Below are 14532 nucleotides of genomic sequence, written 5' to 3'. Positions count from 1 at the left end.
GGAGGAGAATCGGAGGCAAGATGAGGAAGGGAGGAAGGGAGTAGTAGGAGGAGGAGGAGACTTGGAAAGAAACGTGTGCAATAAGTGGTGAGCAGGTTAATTGCAGGTAAAGGTGGTGAGTGAGTGAGTTTAGTAGAGAGCCTTACATATAACACCGTGGTATAGGTTGGGTAATACTACTGTGGTAAAAATCCGCAAGTCACCACCGCTGTGTTGGCCCAAGGTCAGAGCAGCTCAGCCCACCGCAGCCTCCACTACCTCTTGCCTTGGTCCACTACCTCCTCCTTGGTCCACTACCTCCTGTGGTCCCTACCTCCTGCATGGTCCACCACCTCCTGCCTTGGTCCACTACCTCCTGCCATGGTCCACTACCTCCTGCCTTGGTCCACTACCTCCTGCCATGGTCCACTACCTCCTGCCATGGTCCACTACCTCCTGCCTTGGTCCACTACCTCCCTGCCATGGTCCACCTCCTGCCATGGTCCACTACCTCCTGCCATGGTCCCTACCTCCTGCCTTGGTCCACTACCTCCTGCTGGTCCCTACCTCCTGCCATGGTCCACTACCTCCTGCCTTGGTCCACTACCTCCTGCCATGGTCCCTACCTCCTGCCTTGGTCCACTACCTCTGCCATGGTCCCTACCTCCTGCCTTGGTCCACCACCTCCTGCCATGGTCCACCACACCTCCTGCATGTCCACTACCTCTGCTTGGTCCACTACACCTCCTGCCATGGTCCACTACCTCCTGCCATGGTCCCTACCTCCTGCCATGGTCCCTACCTCCTGCCTTGGTCCACTACCTCCTGCCATGGTCCTACCTCCTGCCTGCCACCTGCCATGGTCACCTCCTGCCTTGGTCCCCCACTACCTCCTGCCTTGGTCCACTACCTCCTGCCTGGTCCTACCTCCTGCCTTGGTCCCTACCTCCTGCCTTGGTCCACTACCTCCTGCCATGGTCCACTACCTCCTGCCTTGGTCCACTACCTCCTGCTGCAGTCCACTACCTCCCTGCCTTGGTCCACTACCTCCTGCTGTGGTCCCTACCTCCTGCCTTGGTCCTACCTCCTGCCATGGTCCCTACACCTCCTGCCTTGGTCCCTACCTCCTGCCTTGGTCCACTACCTCCTGCCTTGGTCCACTACCTCCTGCCTTGGTCCCCACTGCCTCCTGCCATGGTCCACTACCTCCTGCCATTGGTCCACTACCCCCTGCCTTGGTCCCTCTGCCATGGTCCCTACCTCCTGCCATGGTCCACTACCACCTCCTGCCTTGGTCCACCTGCCTGCAGTCCACTACCTCCTGCATGGTCCACTACCTCCTGCCTTGGTCCATTACCTCCTGCCTTGGTCCACCACCTCCTGCTGGTCCACTCTGCATGGTCCCTACCTCCTGCCATTGGTCCCACTACCTCCTGCCATGGTCCACACCTCCTGCCTTGGTCCCTACCTCCTGCGGTCCTACCTCCTGCATGGTCCCACCTCCTGCCTTGGTACTACCTCTTGCCTTGGTCCACTACCTCTGCAGTCACTACCTCCTGCCGGTCCATCATCTCCCCCCCTTGGTCCACCATCTCTTCCTTGGTCCACCATCTCTCCCCTGGTCCACCATCTCTTCCCTTGGTCCACCATTCCCCTTGGTCCACCTCTCTCCTCCGGTCCACCATCTCTCCCCTTGGTCCACATTCCCCGGTCCACCATCTCTTGGTTCACCATCTTCCCCCAGTCCACCATCTCTCCCCTGGTCCACCATTCCCCCTTGGTCCACCATCTCTCCCCCTTGGTCCACCATTCCCCCTTGGTCCACCATCTCTTCCATGGTTCACCATCTTCCCCCGTCACCATCTCTCCCCCTGGTCCACCATTCCCCTTGGTCCACCATCTCTCCCCCTGGTCCACCATTCCCCTTGGTCCACCATCTTTCCCTAGACCACCATCTTCCTCCGGTCCATCATCCTCCCAGTCCACCATCTCTCCCCTGGTCCACCATTCCCCTTGGTCCACCATCTTTCCCCTAACCACCATCTTCCTCCAGTCACCATCTCCCCTGGTCCACCATTCCCCTTGGTCCACCATCTCTCCCCCAGTCCACCATCTCTCCTGGTCCACCATTCCCCCTTGGTCCACCATCTTCCCTAGACCACCATCTTCCTCCGGTCCACCATCTCTCCCCTGGTCCACCATTCCCCTTGGTCCACCATCTTTCCCCTAGACCACCATCTTCCTCCGGTCCACCATCTGCCCTCTTGGTCCACCATCTCTCCCCCAGTCCACCATCTGTTACTGAATACTCATAAATATTTTAATGTATCTTCCTTCCAGAGCTTCTATTCCAGGAACCTCCCCCTCCCCCATGATTCCTTCCAAGCATTCCCGTCCTCAGAATTCCCCCAGTGACCCATTTCAGAATTCTAAGACACAGGATTTTTCAGAGCATCTTAAGATTAACCCCCCTTGCTGATTCCACCTTACGATTAACCATCCTAACCTAAACCTAACCTAAACCTAACCTAACGTAACGTAACGTAACCTAACCTAACCTAGCTCCCCAGACCCCTCTAAAATTCGCTGGATGACCGAAACGATAATAATACCACCTAACGTAACGTAACGTACAGTAACGTAACGCAACGTAACCTAACCTAAGCAAACTTTACCTTACCTTACCTAATGTAACCTGATATAAACTAACCAAACCAGACGAAACAAAACCAAACGAAACCAAACCAGACGAAACGAAACCAAATCATACCAAACCTAACCTAACCAAATTAAAAATCCCAGTACCTTAAAAATATATAAAATAATTCACACGTACTCGAACACTTTTTACCAGCAGCTTAAAGTTCATTTGGAAAAACACTTAAACATGGCGTAAACAGTTCAGGGTTTCAGGGACAGACTCAGGCTCTTTGATGGGGTGTGACGGCGGGAAATACCCAAATCACTGGTTCAGGGTCATGTGAGATACTTTGAGGTCATGTGGGGAGCTCTGAGGTCATATAGGGAGCTCTGAGGTCATGTGAGGAGCTCTGAGGTCATGTGTGGAGCTCTGAGGTCATATAGGGAGCTCTGAGGTCATATAGGGAGCTCTGAGGTCATGTGAGGAGCTCTGAGGTCATGTGAGATGCTTTGAGGTCATGTGAGGAGTTATGAGGTCATGTGAGGAGGTCTGAGGTCATGGGAGGAGGTCTGAGGTCAGGTGAGGTGCTTTGAGGTCATGTGAGGAGCTCTGAGGTTATGTAAGGAGCTCTGAGGTCATGTGAGGAGCTCTGAGGTCATGTGAGGAGCTCTGAGGTCATGTGAGGAGCTCTGAGGTTATGTAAGGAGCTCAGCGGTCATGTGAGGAGCTCTGCGGTTATGTAAGGAGCTCTGAGGTCATGGGAGGAGCTCTGAGGTCAAGTGAGGAGTTCTGAGGTCAAGTGAGGAGTTCTGAGGTCAGGTGGAGGCCTTCGAGTGTTTAAATGAAAGGTTTTGGGATTAGATGTGTGAAATCATAACTGGTGTTAAACCATGGCCCCAGGGTCAAATAAAGGGCCCATTAGGACGGGGGCCCATTAGGACCTTCAAAGCTATAATATAACTAAATTGAATGAAGACTGGACAAAGTCCCACTAGGACTGGGGTCTATTAAGACGGGGGGGGGGAGGGGGGGATGGGTGGGTGGGCTCATCTGACAAGTCATCCTGAAAGGCTAATATGTGTTCCCAAGGACAACCCACACCTCCTGCCGTGAGCTACATGAGATAAATACCCTCACTAATTTGCTCCCTTAATATGGCTCCACCCGTAAGACAACTCCCCGACCATGCCAGCCTCCAGAGAGCATCCTGGAGACCGCTGGTAAACAAACAACACTGCCAGGCGTATGATTAACACTTCAATTATTTTTTTTTCTTCTCAGTTTTCCAGTTAACGTCGAGGTCTGTATGTTCCTCTCCATCATCACACGTAGATAACATCCAATATGGCGGTTAAGTTACACCGATACTCTACCTTGACTAGATACGTTCACTTCAAAAGGAGTTTATGTCTGTTAAAGGTTAATATTAACGTGAAGAATATTTACTGGATTATTTGAGGATAATGGTGAAGGTGACAGTGAACATGAGGGTGAACAAAGAAATGAAGGTGATAGTGAACATGAGGGTGAACATGATGATTAACAAAGAGATGAAGGTGACAGTGAACCATGAGGGTGAACAAAGAAATGAAGGTGATAGTGAACATGAGGATGAACAAAGAAATGAAGGTGATAGTGAACATGAGGGTGAACATGATGATGAACAAAGAGATGAAGGTGACAGTGAACCATGAGGGTGAACAAAGAGATGAAGGTGACAGTGAACATGAGGGTGAACAAAGAAATGAAGGTGATAGTGAACATGAGGGTGAACATGATGATGAACAAAGAGATGAAGGTGACAGTGAACATGAGGGTGAACAAAGAAATGAAGGTGATAGTGAACATGAGGGTGAACATGATGATGAACAAAGAGATGAAGGTGACAGTGAACATGAGGGTGAACAAAGAAATGAAGGTGATAGTGAACATGAGGGTGAACATGATGATGAACAAAGAGATGAAGGTGACAGTGAACATGAGGGTGAACAAAGAAATGAAGGTGATAGTGAACATGAGGGTGAACATGATGATGAACAAAGAGATGAAGGTGACAGTGAACATGAGGGTGAACAAAGAAATGAAGGTGATAGTGAACATGAGGGTGAACATGATGATGAACAAAGAGATGAAGGTGACAGTGAACATGAGGGTGAACAAAGAAATGAAGGTGATAGTGAACATGAGGGTGAACATGATGATGAACAAAGAGATGAAGGTGACAGTGAACATGAGGGTGAACAAAGAAATGAAGGTGATAGTGAACATGAGGGTGAACATGATGATGAACAAAGAGATGAAGGTGACAGTGAACATGAGGGTGAACAAAGAAATGAAGGTGATAGTGAAGACGACATCACAGGACATTGAACAGTGGCCAAAAGAAGGGATAGTGAGGAGGAGTGAGGAAGGTGCTGAAGGATGACCCACACACACACACACATCCATCCGTCCATCCTCCTGTCCCACACTGTTCCTGACCCACACCGTCTCCCCTGGCTCCCCACACTGTTCCCCTGCCCTCACACTGTTCCACCGGCCCCACACTGTTCCCTGACCCACACTGTTCCACTGACTCCACACTGTTCCACACACCAGACCCACACCGTTCCTCTGACCTACACCGTTCCACCTGACTCACACTGTCTCCACTGACTCCACACTGTTCCACCTGACCTTACACTGTTCCACTGACCTTTTACACTGTCTCCACTGGACCCACACTGTTCCAGCACTGACCCACACTGTTCCACTGGACCCTACACCGTTCCCTGCTCCTTACATCTCTGCCTTACACTGTTCCACTGGACCTTACACTGTTCCACTGACCTACACTGTTCCCCTGCCCTTGCCACCGTTCCCTGCCCTACACTGTTCCTCTGACCTTACACACTGTTCCCTGCCCTACACTGTTCCTTGACCTACACTGTCTCTCTGCCTCTACACTGTTCCTCTGCCCTACACTGTTCCACTGGACTCCACTGTCTCCACTGACCTTACACGTTCCACTGACCTTACACTGTCTCCACTGACCTTTACACTGTTCCCCTGCCTCTACAGCACTGTCTCTGCCCCACACTGTTCCCTGACCTACACTGTCTCTGCCCTTACACTGTTCCTGACCTTACACTGTTCCTCTGCCCTTACACTGTTCCCCTGCCTCTTACACTGTTCCACTGACCTACACTGCTCCCTGACCTACACTGTTCCCTGCCCTTACACTGTTCCTCTTGACCTTACACTGTTCCCCCTGCTCCTTACACTGTTCCCTGCCTTACACTGTTCCAATGACCTTACACTGTTCCACTGACCTTACACTGTTCCCCTGCCCTTACACTGTTCCTCCACTGACCTTACACTGTTCCCCTGCCCTTACATTGTTCCTCCACTGACCTTACTAGCACCTACTCTGTCCCCTTCCAAACATATATACGACGCTGTAAGTTGGACAGAAAGACAGAAGGTGATTTTTAGACAGAACCAAACGATGAACTTTTTTAGACAGGCACACGAACAAGGTTTAAGACAGGCACACGAACAAGGTTTAAGACACACACGAACAAGGTTTAAGACACACACGAACAAGGTTTAAGACACACACGAACAAGGTTTAAGACACACACGAACAAGGTTTAAGACACACACGAACAAGGTTTAAGACACACACGAACAAGGTTTAATTCAGACACACGAACAAGGTTTAAGACACACACGAACAAGGTTTATGACAGGCACACGAACAAGGTTTAAGACATAAATTACAAGTGTACATAAACTTGCAGGTGGTGGCAGTATTATAAAGGTTGTCGACATAAACTGGATAATGACTGATACGGCTCTTATTAATCTGTAGCCCAGGTGAGCACAGGTGAGTAATCCGGTTTTTGTGGGCTGGTGAGTCTTCTAGAACCTGTTGGATTGTCGAGTCCTGTCAGCACTGTTGGTGGTCGAACATAATCCCAAGAGATAATTTCCCCAACGACAAAATCCCCAGAGAATTTCCCCAACGACAAAATCACCAATAATTTCCCCAACGACAAAATCACCAATAATTTCCCCAACGACAAAATCCCCAGAGAATTTCCCCAACGACAAAATCACCAATAATTTCCCCAACGACAAAATCACCAATAATTTTCCCAACGACAAAATCCCCAGAGAATTTCCCCAACGACAAAATCACCAATAATTTCCCCAACGACAAAATCACCAATAATTTCCCCAACGACAAAATCCCCAGAGAATTTCCCCAACGACAAAATCACCAATAATTTCCCCAACGACAAAATCCCAACAGACAATTTCCCAATTACGAACACTACGGTAATTGGATCACCTGAAGATTAGACACCCCTGCTTATGTCACTTTAAGAATAATCACCTTAACCAAACCAAACCAAACACAACCTTAACTAACCTAACCTAACCTAACCTAACCTAACCAAACAGAACATAAACTAAACTAACCTAACCTAACCAAACAGAACATAAACTAAACTAACCTAACCTAACATAGCTTAAAGTGTGTGTGTGTGTGTGTGTATAATCAGCCCTATAATAACACAAGATGGCTCCTCTGAGTGTCAGTGGAAATCATAAATACACTACTGCATAATTACTGCTATACTTTGTCTTATTTTTGTAACCTGGCTGTATTTCTTCTCTATATTATTATTATTATTATTATTATTATTATTATTATTATTATTATTATTATTATTATTATTTATTATTATTATTTTTATTTTGTCATCATCATTTTTGCATCATCACATCATCTCTGCACAGCCGGGGGGCTCCAGAGTGAGGGGTGTGGCCCCAGAGAGTGAGGGGGTGTGGTTCCAGAGTGAGGGGGTGGCCCCCAGAGGAGGGGGGTGTGTGGTCTCAGAGAGGAGGGGGGTGTGGTCTCAGAGTGAGGGGTGTGGGAAGCCCCAGAGTGGGGAGGGGGGTGTGGTCTCAGAGTGAGGGGGGTGTGGCCCCAGAGTGAGGGGGTGGGTTCCCAGAGGAGGGGGGTGTGGGTCTCAGAGAGGAGGGGGTGTGGTCTCAGAGTGAGGGGGGTGTGGTCTCAGAGTGAGGGATGGGTCTCTCAGAGGAGGGGGGTGTGGTCTCAGAGGAGGGGATGTGGGTCTCAGAGTGAGGGGTGTGGGTCCAGAGTGAGGGGTGTGGGTCTCAGAGTGAGGGGTGTTGGCCCTCAGGAGGAGGGGGGTGTGGCCCCAGAGTGAGGGGTGTGGTCTCAGAGTGAGGGGGTGTGGGTCTGTGGGAGAGGGATGTGGTCTCAGAGGAGGGGATGTGTGGTCTCAGAGTGAGGGGTGGGGTTCCAGGAGGAGGGGTGTGGTCTCAGAGTGAGGGGGGTGTGGGTCTCAGAGTGAGGGCTGTGGTCTCTGTAGAGTGAGGGGGGTGGGCCCTCAGAGTGAGGGGTGTGTGGGTTCCCCAGAGGAGGGGGGTGTGGTTCCAGAGTGAGGGCTGTGGCTCCCAGAGTGAGGGGGTGGGGTCTCAGGAGGAGGTGGCCCCAGAGTGAGGGGATGTGGTCTCAGGAGTGAGGGGGTGTGGTCTCAGAGTGAGGGGTGTGGGTCTCAGAGTGAGGGGGTGGGGGTCTCAGGAGTGAGGGGGTGGGCCCCAGGAGGAGGGGGTGTGGGTCTCAGAGTGAGGGGGTGTGGCCCCAGAGGAGGGGGGTGTGGCCCTCAGAGTGAGGGGAGGTGGTCTCAGAGTGAGGGGGTGTGTGGTTCCCAGAGTGAGGGGGGGTGTGGTCTCAGAGTGAGGGTGTGGTCTCAGAGTGAGGGCTGTGGCTCCCCAGAGTGAGGGGGTGGTCCAGAGTGAGGTGTGGGTCTCAGAGTGAGAGGTGGGTCTCAGAGTGAGGGGGTGTGGGTTCCCTGAGAGGGCTGTGGTCTCAGAGAGTGAGGGCTGTGGTCTCAGGAGTGAGGGGGTGGCCCCAGAGTGAGGGGGTGTGGCCCCCAGAGTGAGGGGGTGTGGCCCCAGAGTGAGGGGGGTGTGTGTATCAGAGCAGGGGGGTGTGGCCCCAGAGTGAAGGGGGTGGGTCTCAGAGTGAGGGGGTGGTCTCAGAGTGAGGGGGTGGTCTCAGAGTGAGGGGTGTGGTCTCAGTAGGCGGGTGGGGTTTTCAGATGGTGGTGGTGAGGTAGGTCATCAGTGCGGGCCAGTGACCTCCCAGCCTGACACACCCATCTTGTGCCGCAAGCCTTCCACGAATCACAACCCGAGGGAAAATATTGATGATTTCCAGGTACGCTCCTCTCTTCTCTCTCTGCTTCCTCCCTTCTTCCCTCCCTCTCCCTTCTTCCTCCACCTCCCTCACTCTCCATCTCCCTCTACCCTCACCACCTCCCTCCTCCATCTCTTCTGTACAGTCTTGACAATGCCCTCCATCTTCTCCTTCTTACCCACCCTCCTTCCCCCCTTTCTCCACCTCCGTCTAACCCCTTCCTCACTCCCTCTCTTCCTCCCTCTCGCTTTCCTTCCCTCTCACCCTCCTTCCATCTTCCCTCCTTATCACCCTCCATCCTTCCCTCCCACCTTCTCTCCCTCCCATCCTCCCTCCCACCTTCTCTCCCTCCCATCCTCCCTCACCCCTTCCCTCCCTCCATCACCTCGCTGTCGTCTTAACATCGCAGGAAAGAAATCAGAAGATATCGTCCTTGCTTAACCACGACAATTCAACGACACATATCAGGAATCCACGACCATCCTAGCGTGACCTGATTGGCGGAGTGGCGTTGCTAAGGGATCAGGGTCATTATTACGGGTGACCTGATGGGCTGAGAAGTTGCTTAGGGATCAGGGTCATTATTACGGGTGACCTGATGGGCTGAGAAGTTGCTAAGGGATCAGGGTCATTATTACGGGCGACCTGATTGGCTGAAATAGAGTTGCTATGGGATCGACGATCATTCAAACATGACCTGATTGGTTGATTGTTGGTACGGGATTAGGGTCGTTACTACACTTAACCTGATTGGTTGAATCGAGTTGTTGACAAAGGCTTAGGATAGTTATTGAAATATACCTGATTGGTTGAGAGGCGTTGTTATAAAGACCAGGTTTTATTAGTACACGTGCCCTGATTGGCTGACTCTGAAGGACCCCAAGAAGCGACTGACCTGATTGGCTGAAACAGACGCACACCTGATAATAAGATGCTGTTTTCAGCTAAAATTGATCATTACGACTTCTGGGCAAATCTGATTGGCGGGATAATGCCGTTCAGGGATCAAAGCCACGGTTACGAGCACACTGATTGGTCGAAAATTGAAGAATTTCCAATACCGAACGATTTGATTGGTTGTCCACGATGGAAGTTGACTGTTTGATTGGTTGAGTGGAAGTGTGAGTAAAGAACCAATCAGGAGATGTTATTGGGTGTCGAGCTGACCACTGATTGGCAAGTGTGAAAAGGTAACGAAAATAATACTATCAGTCAAGTCGGTTGAGGCGGGTAACTATATACAACCCTGAGAGAGAGAGAGAGAGAGATTAGGTTGGTGGATAAGCTTCCTCTTTTGTTAGGGGAAAGAGAGGAGAGGAGAATGAAGAGAGGAAAGGAGAGAGAGGAGGAACAAGAAGAGGGAAGAGAGGGGAGGAGGGAATTAATAAAAGCTAGACTCAACACGGGGAGCAACACCCCCACACACTGGCTAGCACTGCACGCCACCGACCAACTGTAATGGTGACAAACCATGGTGCTACCTGTGTAATGGTGACAAACCTATGGTGCCAACTGTGTAATGGTGACAAACCTGTATGGTGCTACCGTGTAATGGTGACAAACCTGGTGCTACCTGTGTAATGGTGACAAACCTGTATGGTGCTACCTGTAATGGTGACAACCTGTATGGTGCCACCTGGTAATGGTGACAACCTGTATGGTGCCACCTGTGTAATGGTGACAAACCTGTATGGGCTACCTGTGTAATGACAAACCTGTATGGTGCTACCTGTAATGGTGACAACCTGTATGGTGCCACCTGTGTAATGGTGACAACCTGTATGGTGCCACCTGTGTAATGGTGACAAACCCTGATGGTGCTACCTGTAATGGTGACAAACCTGTATGGTGCTACCTGTGTAATGGTGACAAACCTGTATGGTGCCACCTGTGTAATGGTGACAAACCTGTATGGTGCTACCTGTGTAATGGTGACAAACCTGTATGGTGCTACCTGTGTAATGGTGACAACCTGTATGGTGCCACCTGTGTAATGGTGACAACCTGTATGGTGCCACCTGTGTAATGGTGACAAACCTGTATGGTGCTACCTGTGTAATGGTGACAAACCTAGTGCTACCGTGTAATGGTGACAAACCTGTATGGTGCTACCTGTGTAATGGTGACAAACCTGTATGGTGCTACCTGTGTAATGGTGACAAACCTGTATGGTGCTACCTGTAATGGTGACAACCTGTATGGTGCCACCTGTAATGGTGACAAACCTGTATGGTGCTACCTGTGTAATGGTGACAAACCCATGGAGCTACCTGTAATGGTGACAAACCTGTATGGTGCCACCTGTAATGGTGACAAACCTGTATGGTGCCAACTGTGTATTGGGACAACCCGTATGGTGCCACCTGTGTAATGGTGACAAACCTGTATGGTGCTACCTGTAATGGTGACAAACCTGTATGGTGCCACCTGTGTAATGGTGACAACCTGTATGGTGCCACCTGTGTAATGGTGACAACCTGTATGGTGCCACCTGTGTAATGGTGACAAACCTGTATGGTGCCAACTGTATGGTGACAAACCTGTATGGTGCCACCTGTAATGGTGACAACCTGTATGGTGCTACCTGTGTAATGGTGACAAACCCGTATGGTGCTACCTGTGTAATGGTGACAAACCTGTATGGTGCCAACTGTATTGGTGACAAACCTGTATGGTGCCACCTGTAATGGTGACAAACCTGTATGGTGCCACCTGTAATGGTGACAAACCTGTATGGTGCCACCTGTGTGGTGGTGACAAACCTGTATGGTGCTACCTGTGTAATGGTGACAAACCTGTATGGTGCCAACTGTGTAATGGTGACAAACCTGTATGGTGCTACCTGTGTAATGGTGACAAACCTGTATGGTGCCACCTGTGTGTAATGGTGACAAACCTGTATGGTGCCAACTGTGTAATGGTGACAAACCTGTATGGTGCTACCTGTATGGTGACAAACCTGTATGGTGCTACCTGTGTAATGGTGACAAACCTGTATGGTAACTGTGTAATGGTGACAACCTGTATGGTGCCACCTGTGTAATGGTGACAAACCTGTATGGTGCCAACTGTGTAATGGTGACAAAACCCTATGGTAGCACCTGTGTAATGGTGACAAACCCATGGTGCACGTGTAATGGTGACAAACCTGCAGGGGCTCTGTGTAATGGTGACAAACCTGTATGGTGCTAACTGTGTAATGGTGACAAACCTGTATGGTGCCACCTGTGTAAGATGACAAACCTGTATGGTGCCACCTGTAATGGTGACAAACCGTATGGTGCTACCTGTGTAAGGTGACAACCTGTATGGTGCCACCTGTGTAATGGTGACAAACCTGTATGGTGCTACCTGTAATGTGACAAACCTGTATGGTGCCAACTGTGTAATGGTGACAAACCTGTATGGTGCTACCTGTAATGGTGACAAACCTGTATGGTGCCACCTGTAATGGTGACAAACCTGTATGGTGCCACCTGTAATGGTGACAAACCTGTATGGTGCCACCTGTGTACGGTGACAAACCTGTATGGTGCCAACTGTGTAAGGTGACAAACCTGTATGGTGCCAACTGTGCATTGGTGACAACTGTATGGTGCCACCTGTGTAATGGTGACAAACCATGGTGCTACCTGTGTAAGGTGACAAACCTGTATGGTGCTACCTGTGTAATGGTGACAAACCCGTATGGTGCCACCTGTGTAATGGTGACAAACCTGTATGGTGCCACCTGTGTAATGGTGACAAACCTGTATGGTGCCACCTGTGTAATGGTGACAAACCTGTATGGTGTTACCTGTGTAATGGTGACAAACCTGTATGGTGCCAACTGTGTAATGGTGACAACCTGTATGGTGCCACCTGTAATGGTGACAAACCCTGTATGGTGCCAACTGTAATGGTGACAAACCTGTGGTGCCACCTGTGTAATGGTGACAACCTGTATGGTGCCACCTGTAATGGTGACAAACCTGTGGTGCCACTGTAATGGAAACCTGTGTGGTGCCACCTGTGTAATGGTGACAAACCTGTATGGTGCCACCTGTAATGGTGACAAACCTGTATGGGCCTGTGTAATGGTGACAAACCTGTATGGTGCCAACTGTGTAATGGTGACAAACCTGTATGGTGCTACCTGTAATGGTGACAACCTGTATGGTGCCACCTGTGTAATGGTGACAAACCTGTATGGTGCCACCTGTGTAATGGTGACAAACCTGTATGGTGCCAACTGTGTAATGGTGACAACCTGTATGGTGCCACCTGTGTAATGGTGACAAACCCATGGTGCCACCTGTGTAATGGTGACAAACCTGTATGGTGCCACCTGTGTATGGTGACAACCTGTATGGTGCCACCTGTAATGGTGACAAACCTGTATGGTGCTACCTGGTAATGGTGACAAACCTGTATGGTGCCACCTGTAATGGTGACAACCTGTATGGTGCCACCTGTAATGGTGACAAACCTGTATGGAGCACTGTGTAATGGTGACAACCTGTATGGTGCCACCTGTGTAATGGTGACAAACCTATGGTGCTACCTGTGTAATGGTGACAAACCTGTATGGTGCTACCTGTGTAATGGTGACAAACCTGTATGGTGCCAACTGTGTAATGGTGACAAACCTGTATGGTGCTACCTGTGTAATGGTGACAAACCTGTATGGTGCTACCTGTAATGGTGACAAACCTGTATGGTGCTACCTGTGTAATGGTGACAAACCTGTATGGTGCCACTGTGTATGGTACAAACCTGTATGGTGCTACCTGTGTAATGGTGACAAACCTATGGTGCTACCTGTAATGGTGACAAACCTGTATGGTGCCAACTGTGTAATGGTGACAAACCTGTATGGGCCAACTGTGTAATGGTGACAAACCCATGGTGCTACCTGTGTAATGGTGACAAACCTGTATGGTGCTACCTGTGTAATGGTGACAAACCTGTATGGTGCCAACTGTGTAATGGTGACAAACCTGTATGGTGCCAACTGTGTAATGGTGACAAACCTGTATGGTGCTACCTGTAATGGTGACAAACCTGTATGGTGCCAACTGTGTAATGGTGACAAACCTGTATGGTGCTACCTGTGTAATGGTGACAAACCTGTATGGTGCTACCTGTGTAATGGTGACAAACCTGTATGGTGCTACCTGTGTAATGGTGACAAACCTGTATGGTGCCACCTGTGTAATGGTGACAAACCTGTATGGTGCTACCTGTGTAATGGTGACAAACCTGTATGGTGCTACCTGTGTAATGGTGACAAACCTGTATGGTGCCAACTGTGTAATGGTGACAAACCTGTATGGTGCCAACTGTGTAATGGTGACAAACCTGTATGGTGCCACCTGTGTAATGGTGACAAACCTGTATGGTGCTACCTGTGTAATGGTGACAAACCTGTATGGTGCTAACTGTGTGGTAAAACCTGTGTGCCAACTGTGTAATGGTGACAAACCTGTTGGTTACCTGTGTGCAACCTGTATGGTGCCAACTGTAATGGTGACAAACCTGTAGTACTATGTAATGGTGACAAACCTGTATGGTGCTACCTGTGTAATGGTGACAAACCTGTATGGTGCCAACTGTGTAATGGTGACAAACCTGTATGGTGCTACCTGTGTATGGTGACAAACCTGTGTGGTGCCACCTGTGTAATGGTGACAACCTGTATGGTGCTACCTGTGTA

The 14532-nt window shown here is 50.0% G+C and overlaps 2 long non-coding RNA genes across 4 annotated transcripts; both read right to left on the bottom strand.

Annotated features, from left to right (window-relative positions):
- Positions 1–258: 258 nt before the first annotated feature.
- LOC121863905 lies at positions 259–813 on the bottom strand. Of its 2 annotated transcripts, none has more exons than XR_006088468.1 (3): positions 782–813; positions 333–452; positions 259–278 (listed from the first exon to the last, which is right to left on the bottom strand). It is a non-coding gene; the product is annotated as an uncharacterized LOC121863905 (long non-coding RNA). The 2 variants fall into 2 exon arrangements; XR_006088467.1 differs by lacking the exon at positions 782–813 and adding an exon at positions 724–750.
- Positions 814–861: 48 nt separating this feature from the next.
- LOC121863906 lies at positions 862–1352 on the bottom strand. 2 transcript variants are annotated; one of them, XR_006088469.1, is made up of 3 exons: positions 1337–1352; positions 926–985; positions 862–889 (listed from the first exon to the last, which is right to left on the bottom strand). It is a non-coding gene; the product is annotated as an uncharacterized LOC121863906 (long non-coding RNA). The 2 variants fall into 2 exon arrangements; XR_006088470.1 differs by lacking the exon at positions 1337–1352 and adding an exon at positions 1240–1255.
- Positions 1353–14532: the final 13180 nt, after the last annotated feature.

Source organism: Homarus americanus, unplaced genomic scaffold (genome assembly GCF_018991925.1).
Source record: "Homarus americanus isolate GMGI-L3 unplaced genomic scaffold, GMGI_Hamer_2.0 scaffold48354, whole genome shotgun sequence".
In the NCBI taxonomy this organism is placed as follows: Eukaryota; Metazoa; Arthropoda; class Malacostraca; order Decapoda; family Nephropidae; genus Homarus; species Homarus americanus.
The sequence above is the reverse complement of the archived record's forward strand: the minus strand, read 5'-3'. Positions and strand labels throughout refer to the sequence as shown.